The sequence below is a fragment of the Haemaphysalis longicornis genome, unplaced genomic scaffold, assembly GCF_048455015.1.
Source record: "Haemaphysalis longicornis isolate Haplotype H1 unplaced genomic scaffold, Haemaphysalis longicornis Haplotype H1 scaffold_10, whole genome shotgun sequence".
NCBI classification, from domain to species: domain Eukaryota; kingdom Metazoa; phylum Arthropoda; class Arachnida; order Ixodida; family Ixodidae; genus Haemaphysalis; species Haemaphysalis longicornis.
Window position 1 is genome coordinate 29017283 of NW_027526204.1, and position 23227 is coordinate 29040509.

General features: G+C 46.6%; 1 pseudogene; it reads left to right on the top strand.

Moving 5' to 3' along the window:
• The window catches only part of LOC144158030 (uncharacterized), a 40294-nt pseudogene extending 19817 nt beyond the window's left edge, over nt 1-20477 (top strand).
• Nucleotides 20478-23227: the final 2750 nt, after the last annotated feature.

Consider the following 23227-nt stretch of genomic DNA (forward strand, 5'->3'; position numbering starts at 1 on the left):
GGAATTTAAATACACAAACGCAGCACCAAAGCGCCCAACCTCTCGGCCACGCCGGGAGGTTTCCAAAGTCACTCTTAATTACTGATCAATATTATAATTACAAGTTATCGAACGTGTCTCTAGCGATGGATATAAATCATCCTAGGCAATAAGGAGCGTCAGAGGTTAAGCCGGTTGAGTAAACAATCAAGACCGACTGGTCTCCCCACGTAGTTGTAAAGCGGGCATGAAATAACAGCTGTTACGAAATTGTAGCCACATAAAAAAAAAGAGCTGCGGCAGATTGGAACCGGCGAAAATAAGGCTGGTCAGGAGGGGCGTAACCTCTACACCAAATACAACGATGGAAAGTGACGTGTGATCAGCCGGTTTTCATTCGGTCTAGACAGAACCATATATCTTACGTCGGTTTTGTTTAGACGGAATCTTTAGCTTTTGTTATTGTTTCTTCTGAACAGAATGCTAGACACTGCCTTAAAAATCAATTTCTAACAACACATTGGGTAACACGTGATGGTGGTACTTTATCAAATGTTGCAGCTATCATACCCGGTTTCTGGAGAGCGGCAGAAATGTGCAATTCTGCTCTCTTGTGTAGCATCCACTAGAACCCCCAAATACGGTACACTACCATCCACTTTTTTAATGAGCGGGATCGCCATCATCCTGCTTGCTACAATCTGTAGCATTTCAGATGACGCGAATCGTCCTCGATACACTATCCACACGGAGAGGAGGAATATGCGTGGGCACACTTCGGGATCGGGATCGAACTCATGTCAACGAGCGATACAAAGCACTGTAAGGGGGAATAAGTCGTCTCGTCAGGCAACATCGGACACCGGGAGAGGGCGTCAGCGTCGTGGTGCTTGCGGCTAGAGCGATACACAACGCGGATGTCAAAGTCCTGATGGTGGAGTGCCCAACGCGCCAGTCAGCAGAAGGGTCTCTCAGGGACGACAACCAACAAAGCGCATGATGGTCGGTGACTACGTCGAAAGGTCGGCCATACCGATAAGGACGAAACTTCGAGAGGGCCCACACAATTGCCAAGCATTCCCGCTCAGTAACAGAGTAATTCGACTCCGCAGGTGTAAGTGTGCGGTTCGCGTAGGCGACCACGTATTCGTGGAACCAGGCCTTTCTTTGAACCGTAACAGCACCCAGACCAACTCCACTCGCATCAGTGTGGATTTCCGTTGGGGCCGACGGGTCGAAATGGCGAAGAATTGGCGGGGACGGGAGGAGGTGACGTAGGGTTGTAAAGGCCTTGTCGTAAGCCGATGACCAAGCCAAAAGACCCGTCTTGTTGCCAAAAAGTTGTGTCAATGGCGCAATGATGGAGGCGAAGTTACGCACAAAGCGGCGGAAATACGAGCATAGCCCGATGAAGCGACGAGGCTCTTTGATCGCGGTCGGCTTCGGGAATTCAGCCACGGCACGAAGCTTGTCCGGATCGGGAAGAACGCCATCCGGGGAAACGACGGGGCCAAGGATCGTCAGCTGGCGAGAAGAAAATTGGCACTTCTTTAGGTTTAGTTGAAGGCCTGCTTCCTTTATACAAGCTAAAACTTGCTCGAGCCGCCGTAGATGAGTGGAAACGTCGGGTGACAGCACTACGACGTCGTCCAGGTAACACAGGCATATTTTCTATTTGAGGCCGGGAAGAAGATTGTCCATCATCCGTTCGAATGTGGCGGGCGCGTTGCACAGGCCGAATGGCATGACGGTAAATTCATATAAACCCTCGGAAGTACCAAAGGCTGTTTTCGGACGATCCGCAACGGCCATCCGGACGATTTTTCGTCAAGGGACGAAAAATATTGTGCCCCTACAAGGCAATGTAGGGTATCGTCGATGCGTGGTAGCAGGTAAACATTTTTGCGAGTTATTTTGCTTAGGCCACGGTAGTCGACACAAAAACAGACAGAGCCGTCGTTTTTCCGCATTAGTAGCACCGCCGACGCCCAGGGGCTGTTCGATTGTCCAATGATACCGCGCTGGAGCATGTAACCCACTTCTTCATCAATTACACTCCTTTCGGAAGGGGCAACGCGGTAAGGTGGCTGACGTAAAGGCGCGTTGGAGGCGGTGTCGATAGGGTGGCTGACCGTCGTGGTACGACCAAGCGACGTCTGCGCACAGTCAAAGGATGAATGAAATTGAAAAAGCAGTTCAATCAGTTGGTCTCGTTGGGGCGGCGTAAGGTGGGCGTCGATCGTACGATCGAAAACTTCCAGGGATAGCCGAGATGCAGTGGCAGGAGGTGGGCAGAGTCTGGTCACCTCAACGTGGGGCTGGTCGTCTAAAGCGGCGATGAAAATGGCGGACTCCATTGACCCGGCGCGCCCAAGGCACTCGCCAAGGAGCAAAGAGCAAGGACTTGCCCCAGGATTATAAACGAACAGGGCGGGTTGGCCATCGCGGATACTGAGCGAGGCGAAAGGAAGCAACAGACATCGGCGTTGGCAGAACAAATGCGATGACGTGAAAAGTGCATTGACGTCGAAAGGAAAATGGCAGATTAAGGGCACAGGTATGGTGGAGCATTAAGAAATAGCTGTGCCATCGGCTACAGAAACTTTTAAGGAAAGTGGTGTTGGAGAAAGTTGAGATAGTATATCAAGCGGTGAAAACAACTCAACTTCGGCTCGGGCGCCGTCAAGGATAGGAATGTGCTGGGAGAGGAATTCCCTTCCCAGGACGACGTCATGTGAGCATGAAGGAAGGTCAATGAAGTGAACAATGTACAGAACGTCTTGGATGAACACCCGGGCAGTACATGTGCCTACTGATTCGATAGAACGTGCTGAAGCAGTACGTAAGAGTGGTTCAAAATGCTGCGTCATAACCTTTGCCGCCGCCGGAAAAGGTTATGACGCAGTGCTTTAGTGCCTACCCTTAGCAGCGCTAGTATTAAACCAAGGGTGTAAAACATGGTTATATTAGTCCTTTTTGGTAAGATGACATGTCATCAGCCCGCTTCAAAGGGGAAACCAATAGCAATCATCATCATCATCATCGCGCTGTGCGCATGTGCAGTACTCTCTCTCTCCGCGGTCTCCTCTCCTTCGGGTGCGCTGCGCATATAAGCGGAGTGCCGCGCTCCGGCCGGTCTCTCAGTCGACGGTCGCCCGCTCTTGCGCTTGCGCCGCATCCCTCGCGGGGAACACAACGATGTGATTGAAACGCAATTCACGTTCACTACGCGTTTCACGCAATTCGACTAATCGACCCAACGGAAACACCCAACGGAACCCCCCTCAACGTCGTATCACACCATGGTTCCCGCGAGGGGAAGTGGGCGTAATTTTCCGCTTCCCGTTGTCATCCCAGTTGTTGTGGGTGCCTACTCTGTCGTACGTGGTGAGCCAGTGTTCTACATCCTGCTCGTCTGTGCCATTGAAGAATGGGGGATCCCGCTGACGAATAGAACCGGAGCAGATGATGGTCGTCGAAGTAGGTGGAGGCGGGGGCTCAGTCTCGCGAGGAGTAGCCATGGCACTGGGGAGCGTCCGGGAGCTGAGTTCCAGCGTATAGAGAGGTCAGGACCACAGCACCCTCGATCAATTCTAAGGGGATGTATTGCTCAACGCAAGGTAGCCGACGAAAGGCCTTTAATGCCCATTATCCAAGATGGTGGTGGAGTGGGTTCACAGAAGCGGGCCTGTCTTCTTTGTCGTGGGTGGTTTTAATTTGGTAATCACTGCCAATGCAGCTTTCGCGGCTGCGGAGTCTGGCACACTGCCGTTTTTCTTTCACTAGTGCCTGTACCATTCGTCTCCTTTACAATCTGTTTTGTTTGCTTAACAATGTACACATGGTCACTGTTAAGCCCAGTTGGAGGCTACCGTAATAACTAAGATTCTTCACTCTCCCCTTCCTGCTCATGTTCCACGCCAGGTTTGATGTATGTATACGTTGCAACGGGAAATCGTAATTTCGATGCCGCTTCCGGGCATGGATGGTGAAGCCTTGCCCGAGGGGATGTGCGTGATCCGGTCATCTTTGATTTATTTCTTTTCCATCTTTTGTGGCTTCAGATTGTCATGATGGAATGTAACAGCCCAATAAACGACAAGAGACACAGAAGAAAATTTACAAGACGAGCGCTGACTCGCAACTAGTATATTTTTTGGAAAGGTATACAAATTTGTAGCCGAAGCGTAAAACCTGATGTGGTTAAAACAAACAAAATTTAAACGTCTGATAAAGCCGCTTTATCAGACGTTTAGATTTTGATAAAGCCGCTTTGAAAAACTGGCAAACCTGTATACGCTATGCCTAATGACCGCAATGGTACCGGAACTTGGAAGAACGCGAACATCATCCTAATCCATAAGAAAGGCGACATGAAGGACTTGCAAAATTAAAGGCCGATCAGCTTACTGTCAGTCGTCTACAAGGTATTTACCAAAATAATCGCTAACCGAATCTCTGCAACCTTAGATTTCAGTCAACTTAAAGAACAAGCAGGGTTCCGTAAAGGTTATTCAACAATGGACCATATTCACACGATCAATCAGGTGATATAGAAGTGTGCTGAGTATACTGAACCTCTATATATAGCCTTCAGAGATTATGAGAAAGCATTTGACTCGGTCGAAACCAAAGCAGTCATTCAGGTATTACGGAACCAGGGGGTAGATGAGCATTATGTAAGAATACTAGAGGATATCTACAATGGGTCTACAGCTACCATCATCCTCCATAGGGAGAGCAGTAAAATTCCTATAAGGAAGGGTGTCAGACAAGGAGACACAATCTCTCCAATGTTATTCACAGCATGCTTACAAGATGTATTCAGAACGTTGGATTGGGAACAGGTGGGAGTAAGGGTTAATTGAGAATACCTCAGTTACCTCTGATTTGCTGATGACGTTGCCTTGCTAAGTAACACGGGGGAGGAATTGCAAAGCATGCTTTCCGCACTGGGCGAACAGGGTAGAACCGTGGGGCTGAAAATTACTATGCAGAAAACTGAAGTAATGATCAATAACCTCGGGACAGCACAGCAGTTCGAGATAGGTGGCGAGGCAGTGGAAGTGGTAAGCGAATATATCTACTTAGGCCAAGTTGTGACCCCAGATCCCAACCATGAGGCAGAGATAATTAGAAGGATCAGAATGGGGTGGGGTGCATATGGCAGACATTCTCAGATAATGAATAGCAGCCTACCATTGTCGCTGAAGAAGAAAGTGTATGACAGCTGCATCTTACCGGTACTCACCTACGGGGCAGAAACTTGGAGACTCACTAAGAGGGTTCAACCTAAATTGAGAGCGGCTCAGCGGGCAATGGAGCGGAAAATGATAGTGTAACATTAAGGGACAAGAAGAGAGCGGAGTGGGTCAGGGAGCAAACTGGTGTTAAAGACATATTAGTAGAGATTAAGAAAAAGAAATTGACGTGGGCAGGGCATGTAATGCGAAGGCAAGATAACCGCTGGTCATTAAGGGCAACAGAGTGGATCCCTAGAGAAGGCAAGCGTTGCAGGGGGCGGCAGAAAGTTAGATGAGCAGATGAGATCAAGAAGTTTGCGGGATAAATTGGTCACAGTTGGCACAGGACCGAGGTAATTGGAGAATAATGGGAGAGGCCTTTGCCCTGCAGTGGGCGTAGATAGGCTGGTGATGATGATGATGAAAGCAGCTTATTTTGTTTGTTTCCACATCAGATTGTACGCGTCGGCTACAAATGTTTGTTCCTCTCCAATAAAATACTACCTGTGAGTCAGCGCCCGTCTCTTGTGATTTTTCTTGTGTGTCTCTCGTCGTTTATTAAGCTGTTACATTGCATCATGAACAGGTACGAACTCGCCCAACTTTTCATCTGGTTTCACATTGTCACTTTTGTTTTTCGCATGTGTGCCGACCATACTGACGCATGTAGCGCGGGTCGTATGATTGCTCAGGTATTTACACTTTTGATACGTTTTGTAAAACAGATTTTGGGGAGCGCTCGTTGTGGGTTCATGTTTTCTCGTCACCGTTGATTTGCGCTCTATTTTGTGTATAGTGGACCATATCCAACTATCCCAACATTCAACACTTCCACATCCTCTCTGCAAGATGTGTTATTGGGGTTTATAAGGATGCACACAAAAAACGGGAAATGGCAAAGATTGCAAAGAAAAAACAGCGCACACACTCTGTATCTCACTACAAGCTTGCCCGACATTGGTAGCCTTAAAGGTTGCAAGTTCTGCATAGAGTTTCTTGACTACGAATAGTCAAGGGCACATATACGTAAAAAGTGGCAACCCGACAGATCGAGTTCTTATTAAACGCTGTCACGCAGTTAGCCGAGCAGAGTTTCCCTTCACTTGAGCTTACTCCTCCAATCGCTCCACCTGCCGACCCCTCGTTTGCGGTACGGGAGGCGAGCCTTATCTCGGGCAACCCTCTAGGATGGCACCTACCCTCACGAGTCTCTTTCAGGGAGCTATGTGCGCGATACTCCACCGACAACGTTTGGTGTAAGCTGCATGCTCGCTTGCACAGCCAGACCCGCGACGGTGGCTCAGTGGTTAAGGCGTTGCGCTGCTGAGCACGAGGTAGCAGGTTGGATTCCCGGCCTCGGCGGCCAATTTTCTGATAGAGGCGAAAAGCAAAAGCGGCCGTGTGTACGAGATTTTGGAGCACGTTGAAGATACCCAGGTGGTCAATATATTCCGGAGCCCTCCACTAAGGCGCGCCTCATCACCTGCGTTTCGTCGGCGCGTTAAACCCTACAATCAATCAATCACTGGCGTAGCCAGCCAAGGAGCAACCGCAGCAGTAGCGCAGGTAAAACCACTGGGGTGCCAAAGAATTGCTCGCTTCAAAACTAAACGGGGTCCACAAAACTGGTAACTGAGCAATTACAAAAAACTTTTTAATAACGTCAAATGGAATGCATTGTTTTCTGGGACCCCGGCACCTAGCTTGGCGAGGATGAATTCCGCAAGAATAAGCTCATTGTCTGATTACGCTCGTGCATGCTAAGCGAAACTATTCTAATAAATCTAAGATTGTAATAAACATTCTAATGGAGAATACTGCCACACCAAAGTATCCAACTGGTCTGAAACGGACTGTTGTACACGCTTTAAAACCACTAGCTATAAAAATTCGGCGAAGCAATACCTTGTCGGCAAAAAACATTACCACAAGCCGTTAGAGAATTGGATTGGCTGATAAACGTAGAGGAGGCGCCGATTCAGAACAATAAAAACAGTAATTTCATTATAAACGCGCAAGAAAGAGCAATTGATGAAAGGAATGGGCACGGTTGCTGAACAAAGAACACAGAAAGAATTGAAATCTGCCTTAACCTTTATTTTAAGTTCACGCTTCATGTAACCATCATCATTGTCACAATCACATCAAAGCATCATGAGTTACGAAAAGCGCCGAATATAATATGTGCTCAATCCCCCATCGCCCGGATACAAGCACAAAAACTCTGATCATTATGTGGGTTTTGCAAGTTTCGACAATGCTGTGCATGAACTTAGGTTATTCAGCCAAGGTGACAGGTGTGGCAACTGCTATGCTAGAAGATTCACGGAACCGATTAATTGGAGGATAATGGGAGAGGCATCTGCCCTACACTGGGCGTAGATAGGCTGGTGATGATGATGATGATGATGGCGACGCAAGAAGATTAGTACAGAGGACCAATCGTGGCCTTCTTTGTTCCTGCGGGGTATGATTTCTATATTGTACGGAATTTTCGTTTCCGCTAGCTGCACACGATCCGCTGCGAGATTACGTTAGACCTTGACAGCCGTTAGGTCTGATTGATTGATTGTAGCATTTAATTCGCCTACGCAGAGCAGGGATGAGGCGCGCCTTTGTAGAGAGCTCCGGAATAATATAAACCACCTGGGGATATTTACGTGCGCCAAAATCTTACACACGGGCGCTTTTGCTTTTCGCCTCCTTCAGAAAAACCGGCTGCCGCGGCCGGCAATCGAACCAGCGTCCTCACCAGCAGTTAGGTGTGAATCGGAGCTCTGGAAGCTTTTGTAACCGGGCAATTGGATTTTTGTGCCTGCCTAATGAATGGTTATAATATCTTAAATGTTATATTGGCATTGGACATGAAGCTGAAGGGCGTTTCTTTTCGTGTGTACCCCCGGCAATTCCGCTGCCAAACTGATAGAGTCCCAGAAATCTTGAGCATCGTCACAGGTTGATCAGGGAGAGGTTGCGAGATTACCTTTGGGGCCAATATTAGACCCATGGTAACCGTTAACTTAGCGACCTTTGCTTTCAAGACCTCCACATTGCTTGCATAGCGGCTTGGTTATTCAAGAGTGTTAGATGAAAATGGGCATTTTCAGCTTTTTGCTCCTCGAGAGCGGGCTGGCCAGTGTGCTCGACCGTTACGAGCCTGTCTTCGGAGAATGGCATACTCTCCCCAGACGGCTCAGGCGCCTGTGTTGCACGTCTCTTAGGGGGCGGAAGCATTGAGAATGATTGTGGGAAAGAAGCAACGGGGGCTTGATTGACCTGTCGGCTATCACTTTTACAGCTCACTGAAGAGCCTAGTTTTCGTCCCTGAGCTTTTCGTTCTCCATGCGGAGCTGAGTCAGTTCTCTGGGAATCATTCTCCACACATTTTGGAACGTTTCGGGGATTGGCGGGGGAGTGAGCGGAGATTGTAGTGAGCCACAAAAATGGGAGTCGTTGAGCGTTCATCTTTCCTGTTGAGCTGGGAGACCGAGATGCCTGGTTGGGCTTGCTCTTCTGGGCTTGTTTGTTTGAACTTCCGGAGGAACAGGTCTTTGGAACCTGTTTATTCCGTGTTGGGTCCCAACTGTGGGATTCAGATAGTTGGCGGCCACTTGTGCATACGTGGGTGATGGCCTCTGCGGTTAGAAACCGCGGGAAAAGTCCGCGGAGCACGTGTGATGGGCTCCTTCACACACTATACACTTGAGAACGCACGAGTGGTTATCTATAGGGTTGGTCAACCCACACAGTGAGCAGCATGGCTGTGGCTGGTTTTCAGAGCAGACTTCGCGGCGGTGGCCAGTGCGCCAGCATGCTCTACAAGTTTCCGTCTGTTGTTCGAACGGCTTGCATCGGCACGTAGCTTCCCGGTAACCAAACCCAGAACGGCACCTTCGTTCCTTTGAAGAAGATTTGGACGATGTTCGATGTGTTTAGCCTTCTTGCCTCCGCAATTCCCCTGTCCTGGTTGTAGTGCGTAAGGCTACAGAGAATTTGTCCAGCCGTGTTTGTGCTGGGGATGCTCAAGATAACGCCGAACGCAGTTTTCGCTGGGGCTGAAACGTGCAGTGCGACCGGATACTGCTGCCCGTTGAGTTCGAGGTCAGTGACGCTGGTGTATCTCTTGGCATGTTCTTCATCGGAAGTACTGATGATGATGAAGTTCGGCTCCGATTGTATCCGGACTTGGTCTGTGTAGTTGGGGGTTAAGCATGCGGCCGTCATTATGAGGTTTGCCAACATGGCAACGGGTACAGATGTCAGAGCTATTCCGCCTCTAGGCCTGAGAACAATCTTAATATCCGTCTCTGGCAGCGGAATAATGGGAGGGTTACTTGTTTTCTGCTTGCGGCACCTTTGCCCCGACTTGCCTCGAGGAACGGCTGTCAGTACGGGCGAGCCTTTGTCGGGAACTACGGCGGGATCTGTGGAATCTTTCTTTTGCATTTCGCGCCTGGTAGTAGGTAAACGCCCGCCGTGCGCGAGCACAATATCCTGAAGCCTTGCAGCAAACAACTGGTTCATTTGATACGGCTCTTCGTGCAGTTGGCTCTGCTGTAGCTCGCCCCATTCGACACAAAGGGGTCCATCTCTACCAAGGAACCGCCTCCTACTTTTGCTGAGCCACAGCTCACCCGCTCTTCAAAAAGAGCGGCGCAAAAGATCCGGCTCGCTCCTGAGCGGCACATCCCTAAGTCGTCGCAATTAGTTCGCTCAGCTGAAACCAAGCCACGACAAGTTTGCGAATGAACGAATGTGCCGTTATTTGTTTGTTCGTTTCTACACTGAATCAACCTCCAAATGCAGTTCGCTCCACCCAAGCGCTGCACAAGCGCACAAGCGACGCTTCGCTGACTTCTACGCTGATAGGCCTAATTCGAATTAAAGGCAGGACAAGAGTAAGCGAAGCTAACATAGGTTCAAACGAAATAAAATCGACTGAAATTTCTTTTACCGTACAGCTTAAAAATAGGGTGCAGGAAGCCCTTTTTGCTGTGAGTGAACAAGTCCAGTGGTCAGCAGCACGACCGCACAATTTTTTTGCAAGAGTTTGCATTACGGCATAATCGTTATATATACAATATCACATTAGTTTCACGCAGAAACGTCAGCACAGACCGGTACTGACAGCCCATATCCACCGCTGTAGAGAAGGGGGTCTCCTAGGATGGAGCCCTGTGCCCCGGAGGTGTTGCAGGCGGGAGGTTTGAAGGGCAGGGCAGGTCCATAGAAGGTGGCTCGTGTCGGCTTCGGACGCAGGAACCGTATAAAAGGGATAGGTGTCTGCAAGCGGTGCGTGATAGCGGGCAGGCCAAGCGTGCGTCTCTGCTAGGGATAAGGCCACCCCAACTCGAAGCCTCCGTAGCAGGACCTCTTCCCAGCAAGCGAGCCCAGTGGGGAGGTCAGTTCCACGCGGTGGAAATAAATTACGCGTGGCGCGGCGGAGGTTCTTCTTTTCCACCAGCAGTTCTTCTAGGGTGAACACGGGAAGAAATGGTAGCGGACGTGGAGGGTCTATACGGTGACAGGCACGATCCGCCGCTATGTGGGTAGGAAGCATATCCCGGCGAATCCACAAAACACGCACAGAGTATGGGTGTGTGTACAGGATCGCGTGAATACGCGCCGACATGCCGGTGCTACGATCAACGCGACGTAGACCACGTATCGCTTTCGTTGAATCTGTGTATATTTTCAGTTTCACGCTGGTAGTTACTGTCGATGCAAGCGCTTGGAGACCATCCCGAATAGCAGCATGTTCTGCCAACAGGCTTGGTAGAGGGCGGAAGGTTTCGTAGGCGCAGCACTGGTTTAAGGTTGGGTGAGAGGGACAAGCCAAGGCTGTGGTTACGAGGCAGCCGTGTGCCCCGGCGTCTACGAAAGCCTGCATGACTTGTATCTGCGTCGCAGGCGCCCAGTGAAGGACATGAAGGAGGGCTGCATCCGGAGTTTGGTGAAGGCCAGAGGTTCGCACATTTACCCTTGCCAGGGGCATGTTGTCCGTCACCTTATGGTAGAGCCAGGGTGGTCTAGTCACAGAAAAGGCTTGCATAGTATCAGAAACCAGGCCCATATATGCATCGATAGCTGCTGCCTCTGTTACACATCCACGCTTTAGCAGGCCAGCGGAACCACGCTGATGAATTATCTCACCTAGCGTGTTTAGCTGGGTTTCGGGTTGTAGCGGTGGAATTGGTGTTATGCCAAGGAGGCCAGTAATGGTGCGCATGGCGGCCCTGTTGATGGCCTCAAGCCGAGCCCAGTCCGCTTGCGTCATGTGCTGGAACTGTGAGTTGTGGCTGTAGTACGGAACGCACTAGGAGACGGGCAATCGTCCAGCAGGCCCCGCCAGACTTCTGAGAGATGCGGCGAGTGAGGTCAAACGACTGTCCGGCTTTCTGTCGAGCAGATCGGAGCCACTGATCTGCTGACCCTCATGCCCATCTTTCTAGTCCTAGGACTTCAAGACGGTAAACAGTAGGCATGTCGTCCCCATTCAGTTGCAGTGAAAGTGTGACACTGCAAGGAGGCGGCGGGCCGACGCTTTGGCCACGGGAACTAAAGCAGTCTTCTCTTGCAAGAGAGTGAGGCCCGCAAACTTGCACCGTCTCTGGCAGTCTGTTAGTGCTTGCTGGAGGCACTCGGCTTGCCGTGACAGGTCTGGATGCACTGACCACACCGTAATGTCACCAGCGCACATGAGGAAATATAGATCGACACTTTTCCGCGTGGAAATTTGGGGGACGCTTACTGCACGAGAGCAATAAAACAAAATCATCTCAGATGCTTGAAATGCTAAAGTAAATAAATATGTAAACTGGGTATACATTATATACCTTGTATTTCTAGCCGTGGCAGTGTTGGCTTGTGTCCGAGCCGTCTGATGTGGTAGCTATACTATTATGCAAGTTGCAAGTTCGAATCCTCGAGGGGACATTCTTTTTTTTGTAAGTTGAGTTCTTGATTTTCGGCCGATGTCATTTATCCTATATTCACCATTTTCGGGCCGTAACGTTCATCGCTGTACGACCGAGTTTGCAAAACGGGCGGAGATTGACACTGACGCACTTGCGAGTTCTCCTTGGTGTGATGTTGCCTTAAGTACCGAATACTTTCGGGGTGTAGGCACAGGCCAGAATCAGCAGACCCTTGGTCTCGTGCGAACACGTTTTTTGTGGTACACGAATGAATGAGGCAAGCTCCAAAAGGGGGGGAAAAGCGCTTGGCATTTGGGCGTCTGCGGTAAAGCGGAGGAGGTTCGTCCACTGCGTGGGCCTCGGATAGTGATTGCTACGATTTCAAACCGTTTTGTTAGGCTTGTCTTAGGCATCTTGCAGCCGATAGGGCAGAAGCGTGGGGTGGCGAATATTGAGAAATCGAGAATGCCCATCGAACGATAATGTCGGGTGCCAACCATGTTGCTTCACATAACCGAAACTGAAACGTATTTGAATGCTAAGCTTGGACATTGTTCAATCACGTAGCACCGTTACTGGACGTCACTGCGGTTAGTTGGTAGAGCCGGCAAAAACTGCGCACGGTAGCGTTTCTGCTTTCAGGTTTTGCAAATTAAAAAACCGCCTTATCTCTTCGTGTAACTGATGAAAAGTGTGCTCACTTTAGACAGTCTACGCAGTAAAAGCAAAAACGGGAGCTTGACAAAGTCACTTCAGTGTCCCTTAAAGGTGTAGAAAACTGCTATGGGACGAGGACACACAGCCCCTTTGTCCTTGATACACAGCCGGCGCCCTCGTATATTAGTTTTAGCCGCGCTTTGAATTAGAATCATGCTTTGCCAACTCCAGGAGTGCCACCCTGGAGAGTATTTGCTACCCCACAAAACAGACGGGTAAAATTTCAATCCATCTTCTTCTAACGACGTAATAACTTGTGCATGTTACGTGCGCTTTAATTGACCCCTTGTCGCCTAAACAGTCGGGAATATTAAACCGTCACTGTTTGACCATTACGGTGAGGAGTTACATGCGCCTGCACAGGATTTCGCTCAGGTAATCTGCAGGACTTACTAATTAAATTTGTAGAACGGTTTCGCCAAGATTGTGACACTTCGTGTCCACCTTGCCCCATTGCCCGCTCTGTTCATGCGTAGGAAGGAAGAACTTAGACTCCTGGTGCGACGAAGTCAAGCTGCACAAAAGGGCAAACCAACACCAGGACGACTTAAGCCGCTTCACTCAGCTCATAGGGCAACAAAGAAAAAGACTGGGCACAGGCATAGCCAAGCATAACGGCAAAATATTTGTCTTGTGTACCTACGAACCGTCAGGGCACTTATTAAAAATTACACGAGAAACGTCTTCAAGGAAGGCGGAGTCGGCGACTTGCCAGATGGCGTAGCCCTTGAAGGTATGCGGGACGATTAATGTTATTATGAATGGGTGAGCCCGAATTTTTAAAGACGGTAGTCTTTCTTGGGCTACTTAAACTCAGAAATTTTGGTCTGTCTGTTTGTCTGTCGGTCTTTCTGTCCGTCTGTGACTCGATTCAGCCACCCGGCCAAAGTAAAATGCATACTGCGCAATAGTCTTATATACTCATAGCCAAATGTGAGCGTCTAAGCCCGGTTTATGAGTTCATACTTGTCAACTTTGTTGAACAAGAACAAGACATTACGCAAATATAAGACAGCAAATTAGTACACAAGGGATATTTACAGTGTTCTTTTATAAAAAAAAATCGTGGGTGCTTGGTTTTTCGATAGCAAAATATATTCTACATCTACTGCGGAAAACCGCAGCCTCCTGGCGGCATATGAAAAATCATGCGGCAACAGCAACGAAAGGTTTCACTAGCTAGGTTCCACGATCTGCTTGGAACGCACGTGGAGCACGGCCACGCGGTTCTATAAACCTTGTAGTCGGCCGCCTCCATTCGCGCGCGTCTTCGCCGTACTGCAGCACCGGCATCGAGGAACCTGGCCTGTAGCAGTGGAACGCGGTAAATTCAAATCACCTTGCGCAAATCTTTAGTGTGTTCACCTTGCGATGAGCGCGATGGTACAGGAACAGCATGAGAGGTGAGCGGGAAAGCAAAGAGGGGCATTTCCTTGGCAAATATCTACAAAGACTATCGTCTTTTGACGACATTCGCAACAAAAGGAGCAGATACGCGGCCATTTTTTTTGTTTCACAGCGTTTTTTGCTTTTAAGTAGACGGCGACAGAATATTCCGGTCTTCTTTATGAATCACGGTTGGTGTAGTGTTACGCATAATGGCTCGGCCTCAGACTTTCGTAAGGTTCCTCCTTGAAATAACTGAACAGAACTTGTACGGGTGAAGAACTGTCATAGAAAATTACGGCTTGTTCTCTTAATACAGATAGGCATCGCGTTATACGCAACCGCATTCAGCGGATGAGTTGTTGCAGTGCTGTCACCTAATTTTTTTTCCGCTGCGGCACAGATGTGTCGCCACAAACAATAACTTTAAGACAATACACTTCTGCACTGGCCTAACAGCACAAAGTATTGGTCTGTAGAGGCCACAAATATCGCAATTCGGCATACTACAATGCTTAGAAAATTATTTTATTACCAGACATTTTTTTTAAGTTTTTCCTTTCAGAAAGCAATCCCTAAAGTACTTAATCTTTAGTATTACTTTGTGGCGTGTTCACTTCACTTTCTACTTCCATATCTCACTTCATCTTTTAGTGCTTCGCGTAGAAGGTGACGCGAGGTTTAAGGATAAAAGGGCTGAATTGTGAGAATGAGGTAATAGTGACGACAGATGAAACAGGTTGGTTTTCTTTGCATGGGTTCAATTTGATTAAACTGTATTGTTTATACGGACACAAAACAATTGAGGCGTAATGATGAACCGGAGCAGTTAGTGATTTGCACATTAGTAATTTCGTTTCCTCTGGTGCTGCACTGATAGTTCGTTGTAGGTAGTCAAATTTTCAACAGATATGCTGCCGACTGAACATATACGTTTAAACCAGCTGTGGTGAGTAGTTAAAATCACGCCAATATTTATGGTCCGAAACCCTCTGAAAATCTAAATCAATACACTCTTAATAAAAAAGGTCGTAAAAAGGTAGTAACGGCCGTATTTACTAACTCCTTACGAACCTTACTACCTCGCGGTTTTGTACGTAGAGTCTGCCACTAACAACGGCATGGTTAGTAAATTAACTGAGTGTAGGAAGTGGTAGCACTAGATTGAGGTCGTGCTTATGACTAGGTTGTGCATGGCCAGTTAGTAAACGCGTGTAACTCAGAAGAGTGCTATCGCTGGGACTTTACTAGTGGGGGTAGTGGTACTTACTGCCTGCTTCGGTTAGTAATTCTGACAAGTGCTACATTTACTACCTCCAGTTACTAAGTACCTAGTGTATACTGGGACAAGTAACTTGTTAGTATTCCATTAGTGAATGCTCCGACCTTTTTTTTAAGAGTGTAGAAGAGTAGTTAAAACCTCAGCTCTGCGTTCTTGTATCTAATTATTTTGTGACGGGTATACGGAAGATAATATTGATCTGCAACGAATTACCCCGAGGGCAAAAAGCATCAAACGAGTTACTAAGGAGGTGGTGATACGAAAAAGAGGCGTTGGCATCAGCAATTCTACTAGCGTGAAAACGTTCACTTAGATCAGGGCATCTTGATGTGGAAAAAGTGAATTTTGTCGTGCGCTTTACGTTCCAGCTAGGCTCACAGCTCTGATTGGTAGCGTTGGAGTGATTATAAATGTTCGCGCACTACAATTTATTTTCTATAGAAAACTAAGAACAAAGCTCTAAACTAATAAGAAATCTGTGAGGGTTTAACATTGTGAAAGCGGATTCGCACCGACTTCCCGGGTATGATTCGCGGGCATTGTTTGCTTGTCCTGTTCAGCGCGTGCCTCTTCTTACGCCCTGCTGCTCCCGATCAGCGGTGCGTACGCCCTTATAAAAATTTTTATCGCTTTGGTTTTGAAAGTTTATTGAGTTTTGTCGAAATAACCTAATGATTTCTTTTTAAGTTTCTATTGACTCTGCCTATAGAGTTTCAAACGTTATTTGGCCACCGCGTTCCTATTGAAATGGGACGAAGAGGTTCAATAGACTTTTTCTATCGAGTACTTGATAGACTAGATCTATTAGGTTTCTATTAAAGTTCCCTATAGAGTTTAAAATGAATATGTATAAAACTTTTTATTGAGGTTCAAAAGACTTTTTCTATCGAGTACTTATTGAAACTCAATAGATTAACTCTATTAAGTTTCTATAAAAGTTCCCTACAGAGTTTAAAATGAATATGCATAAAATTTTTATTGAGTTTCAAAAGACTTTTTCTATCGAGTACTTATTGAAACTTGGTAGATTAACTCTATTAAGTTTCTATAAAAGTTCCCTATACAGTTTAAATTGAATATATACTCTGCACATTTTATTGAGTTTAAAAGAATTTTTATCAAGTACTTATTGACACTCAGTAAAGTAACATAAACCAAACTTTGAGGCCAATAAATCTGTACAGGGGACTTTTCATTCGTGTGTGTGGGAAGAAACGTAAAAATCAATGTGGGCATTTAATCTGTGATAAAACATGCAAACAAACGTCACGTGGCTGCTGTTTTTTAGTTACATAGGCTTTATTTTTGTTAGCGGTACTTTTAGCAGCCTCACTTCAATTTCCGCCAAAGGAGGGACGAAAGGCTTGCCTTAAGCCTGATCGGGTCCACTTTGAATTCTGTGCTTGTGTATGCTGCAAAACAAACGAATTCAGAGAATGTCACAAACTTGGCATGCACTTGAACATAGAATTGCGGTAGTAAATTCGTGGTTATCTAGTGCTGCATTTCTGAGCCTAGCAATATGCAACAGCAGTTTTTAAAGTGAAGCTTTCTATGGCCGACTTGTGCGTCGTCATCATTCGCCAAAATCCCCCTGCCTCCTCCCCCTTTCCCGCAGCTGGCGGCTGCTCCCACAAGTGCTCCCTCCCCCATAGAAGGGAAGGTTAGCTCGCTCCGATGTTACACAGAGAAAATAATAAGGGAGCATAATGAGACTAAAGTAAACAAAAACCGGCTAGCACTTTTCTTTTGAACTGGGTAACTCAAAATTCGTCACTCTCTAGAAGTATTCCTCCAAGAGGAAGTTAAAAGTTTACAGGTTTTGCCCACACCTGACTAACAAAAGCAGAATTGGCCAAAGAAGGTTAAATGGGTGGGTGACAACACTTCTCCCTGTCAGCTGCCTTGAGTCAGGGTAACAGGTTTAGTGAGAGCCATTACAGGCAAACTGTGCCATTCTCACCAAGATTTTGGTTACAAGCAAATGGCACCGCAGCACGAGCCTCAGCATAATGCGGATTTTTGCTTTGCTAACACCATTGCAAAAACGGCCTACCACGTCTCCCTGTGTTGTATCATTTCTCTGGCAATGAACGGTGTACACACATTAAGGAGCATCTGTGAAACTACAACACGAATTTGCTGCTGAACAAAGCACAATGCTTCGCCGAGAGCATTCTCTATGTAGAACCACAAGTTGAAGCACTTCAAGGTTTTAAGGAAAAATGGGCCAGGCAAAGCATTTGCAATAGAGGAGCAAGAAAGTATATAGTATTTAATGGTATTCCACATTGCAAACAACTTGATGACAACAAATGTGGCTAAAACAAAATTGTTCGCAAAAAAAAACGAACACCAGACATCACAAAAAGTGCAAAGGCTCATCAACGTTCACCTTATAGTAAAGTAAATCTATTCTCCATGCTACACGAGGTATGAATGAATCTTTTTTGTAATGAGCTAGACTGCATTCCCCTTAAAACAATAATGAAAAAGCAGTGGAAATAAATTATTACAACAGCTTATTGTACCTGGACTGCTACTAAAATGCTATGTGGAAGCACCTTAAAGGAGCCATGAAGAGAAAACAAAAAAGTTGGTTCATTCAAAAGATTGCATCATTAGAATCATCCTGACACCACTTTTAACAAACTTCGTTCAAATAAGCTTCATAATTAGGACAAAAGGGAATGACCATGCGATCCACTAGCTAATTTCCCGCAACAGAACCTATGATGTCATACAAGCCAGTTCTGCGATTGGCGGAGGCCGGCAAAAGCAAAATAGGCAGAGCTTATAAGCTTGCCGAACGAGCGATTTGCGCTTAACTTCAGGGCACATTCTTTTTGAAGCCTTAAGAATGGTGGGACGAACAGTGGAAGTTACGAAAGCATACTTAAACATAGAAGGACCGATGCATACTGCTGTTGGTACTGCACGCACTATGCTTGGTTTAGCTGCACAGGACTGGGGGGCTTTGGGGTTGTCTCAGACGACACTGGCGGATTGATGCAACCAACGTTTTCTTACGTGACTATATTTGTTGAACGAGCACAGTGTTTCACGAAACGATTTTCTCCCTAAACAAAAACAACCCAGGTTTAAATAGGGACAAAAACAAACCAAAGGCAGCAAACGGCTTGCCGGGGTATATTGGTGCCATCTAGGTTCACTAACGGTAAACTTCCCAATCGTCTCCAGAGCGGTCGGTTCCAGTGATGTCAATGCAGACCACGAAAACACACGATTTAGCGGGAAAATCAAATTTTTACCTTCAATTAATTTATTTCTCAGTGAATAAAGCATCAGTTGCATTCGAACAAGCACTGGATGCACTATAAAACACAAGATCGTTCGAATAACACAAACTTGTATTTTTTCTTCATGGCTGCTTTAAAGCGGTCATAAAGGCAATAAAATTCCTCAAGGAACTCGTGCGCTTTCAAGGCGAAAACCTGGGCATAGTAATTAGATTCGTTACCGCTACATTGTATTTGCACATCTTCGCTTTGGTTTCTTTGTCCCTTGGCGCATATTACTTTGACCAGCTTCTTTTCTGCGACACCATGCTTGCGTCTTGTCCATTTCGTTTTGTCGCTTTCGATTACACCAGAGAGCAGACTGGCACACGCAACAGCTTCCCTAGAATTGGGGCTTTTTATGGTTGGTGTACACCTATTATACTCACATGACATCACGTTCAGGTGTTACGACACGAACTTTACAACTTTTACGTTTCATAGTTTTGCGATTTATGTGAAGCAAGCACATTGGCTTCTTCAAGCTCTCGACTCCTGGCCAGACCACAGCGCTATCTCTGTACGTTGGCGCACGGTGGAGCAACAACAAAAACAAAACTTGTCATCGTTGACCAGAAATGACCAACAACTTTTGTTCCACCGCTGGCAAGGTGCAGAGATGGCGCAGTAGTAGCGCAAGGAACTGGTGCCGTGGTGACCCAGGTTCAAATTCCATCGAATCACCCACATTTATTTTCTACTCTTTACAGCGGCAACCATTTTGTTGACCGGACAACCACGGCGACAACACTTTTTCGCAGAATGACAGGCTTTTGCCCTAATCGTCCCAATAACGATACCAATTATATTTCAAAATTCAAACAATTAATGGAAATGCTAAGGAAAACATTAATTAGTGGCAACTCCCAGCCACTTTCCAGCGATGTTTATGACCAATATAAGAACAGCACAGAACTACCAAAATATCAGAACAGCACAGATAGCGGGGAAATTTGTGACGTGCTGTGCCAGTTGTGTGCTGTGTGGCAGGGTTAGCGACCCTGTACTCAGATCTCATGCACAGAGATGTTCAGTCTTGGTACCATTTGTTTTGAAGAATAGACTGAAATTCACACCTAGGCTGCTTATAAAACACCAAAACTCATTCACAGCATCACATATGTCGACCACAATGTGGGCTCTAAAGTTTTAAACTGGGAAACAGCGCTTTAAACGAGGACAGCGAAGAAGAAGACACAGACACTAGCGCTGTGTCTGTGTCTTCTTCTTCGCTGTCGTCGTTTAAAGCGCCGTTTCCCAGTTTAAATATGAACCAACTAGCCCAAACCCAAACTTTAGTTGGACTCTAAATGGTTGATTTCCCCCACACATCAACTGAAGACTGAATCAACTCATTGTGATTACCCATATATCCATATATAGGATATCAAAGATAATAGGGTACATGTACTACCGAAAGTGGAAAAGCTACCTACCAATGATGGCTTTCACCTTGACCGAGTCAAGGCCCTCTCTCTGCACACAGCCAGGATGCGCATTGGACTTGCGTCCATAGAGGGACTTGCCCTGGAGTTCCTCTTTCGTGAAGAGTTGCCTCAGCAGGCCCTTCGCGAACTTTGCAGGAGCCCCGGGACAGCACTCCTTCAAGGCCACCAGTCCTGGTTCCTCTACCAACACGCCCAATCCAATGTGAATCTGACAAAAAAAAAGAAGCATTTAGCAGTTTTGTCAATAGCCCTGTTGTGGCGTCAAGCCCAGTTCTTTTCACAAACAGTACTAAAAATTACTTGGTAGAGGTGCACATCCCACATATGGTGAACAGCAACAGCTGCTACTTCAAAACAAAACTGCTACCAGGCACTGTTTGCTGCACTCACACAGTGAGAGCCAGCGCAATGCATGCTCTAATGAGAAACAAAAAGCTCAACACTGATTGCAGGCCAAGACACTTAGCTGCTGTGTTCGCCACCCATCATATTAAGGGTTCGTACAGGCTCCAAAATAAAATATTCAAGGGCTTTCAAGGACTTCCAATGACCACATGTAATGTGTCTTTGAAATAATCGGAGATTATATTTCTAACACAATGCAAAAGTTTCTTATTGTGCAATACCTAAAACATTAGCGCACGAAATTTAGGTAGGTGCTAAGGAGTTCGTGAAAGCTCCGCCAGCTTTATTTTTCTTGGTTGCTGTTTAGAGGGTTTTTTTTCTTGCTGTTTTTTTCAGGCTATTTATTCAATTGTACTGTTTTCAAACGTACGTAATGTTGCTCTCCTCTTACTTTGTCAGCAAAGGTATCAGCTGAAAATATTAAATCGGTAACTGTTGCTGCAAGCTCTGCCTTTATCTTTCTGATGTTGCCAGTCCCTTCTCGACGATCTTTTCAACTGAGGTTTCAGATTTTGGAATATCTACTTGCTTCGATGTAAGCAATCATTTGAAGACCCATCAAACAATGCCACATTTCTCTCTATCTCTCGTAGCGCAAATGAAAAAAAGTAAATGAAAAGGGGCCAAAGAACATCATGCTGTGTAAGTGCGCTGCCTCTCCATGACAGAAGGCCTTCGCCACTTTGCTGTCTGGTAACATTTCATTGAAGAGGTCATTTGTGTGCAATTTCATAGAAGAGGTCACCTTTAACACCCACAAAATCTGTCACCAATTCATGCATTTCCACGTAATGACTGTACTAGGATGGCAAGGACGGATCGCTTACTGATGCACAGCACCAGGTACCTTTAAGGATCTACTACCTCCTGTCTCCATGTGCCATGGCTTTTTATCGCTGACTCGCCTACTGATGAACATATTCCCACAAAACCTGCATTTTAAACAATTTGCATTCGTTGGATGTGGCGATACCCTGTCTTGATGATGGTTTGATTTTATTGGCGCAAGGCCGACACGGGCAAAGAGCGCCAAACAGAAAGTTATTTGATGAGGAGACAACACGAAATAAAATCAGTTAAAAACTATGAGTACGGCTGGTGTAAAGGGCCAGGGTGAAGAACAAGAGTGGTTGAAAAATAAATAAGGTGGCTGGTGTATAGGACCAGGGGTAAAGCTATGGGTGGTATGAGATGAGTTGTAAAAAGTTAACTTCTGATAGGAACCTAAAGGTGGGCTGAACAGGAAACATGGCATCATCCCCTAAGAAGTATGATGGGTGTGGTGGAATATGTCGTGTGTGTAGTTGAGGGAAGTGTTTGCGTCGTGTAGTGTCGAGTGCCTTACATTCTATGAGGATGTGGATCACGGATAGGGCCTCTCCGCACCTGCTGCACAGAGGTCTTGGAGATCCAGTGAGCACGTGCGAGTGCGTTGCGTGAGTGTGGCCTATCTGTAATCTAGCCAAGGCGACTTCAGTGTATCTATTGCGTGTGTCGGTGGTGTATGGTCCCAAGTGTGGTTTTAGTAAGTGTAACTTGTCGGTTTGTTCGCTCCAGTGTGTTTGCCATGTTTTGCGAAGTTGTTGTCTGATGTGTGGTTTCACGTCGGTGTAGGGTAATGTGGTTATGTCTACTGTATTCGAGAGTGTAGCAGCAGCGGCCATTCGATCCGCTGCTTCGTTCCCGGCTATACCACAGTGGCCAGGGACCCAGCAAAGGACTAGTTCAAATTTGTGGACATACACAGACATAATACCCTTGACTATTAGATTTACAACGTGATTTTTTGAAGACTTTGTTGACGACAACGCCCGCACGACACTGAGGGAGTCTGTATATATAATGGATTGTGGGATGTGACTTTGAAGGATATGATTAACAACAAGAAGTACACCATAAGCCTCTGCCGTAAAGATACTGGTATTACTGTTAAGAGTTCTAGTGACATTAAGGCCGGGCCCATGCGCCGCGCAGGACACAGAGGTGGCAGTTTTAGAGGCGTCCGTATAAAATTCAGAAAATTGATACTTCTGCTGCAAATACAAGAAGTGCTGCAGAATTGCACGTGTGGGAGCTCGGTATTTATCTACATGTGTGAAGGATGTGTCGCATGATACAGGGCGGATATGCCATGGTGCTATAAAATCTGTTTGAGAACTTTGTATGGTGTCTAAAAAGGTGACAGAAAGCTCTGACGCTTTCTCTCTAACTCTGTACGAGAAGGGCGCAGAGAACGATGGTCGGTTTAGGAGTAGTGCAGTCATAGACGTATCATAAAAAGCCAATTTAAAAAGATGGTGTGGCATAGATTAAATTTTAAAAGCAAAAAGGAGATCTGTGTATGCTCGCTGACGTTGTAGGTTCCACTTATTACACTCCACATAGAGGCTTTCGACCGGGCTAGTCCGGAAGGCGCCACATGCCAACCGGAGCCCCAGATGAAGCACTGGGTACAGCATTTTGAGGGATGTCTTAATTGCTGACCCATAAACAACGCTTCTATAGTCTAATCGTGAACCTATCAGGCTGGTAAAAACACGTAAAAGAAGTT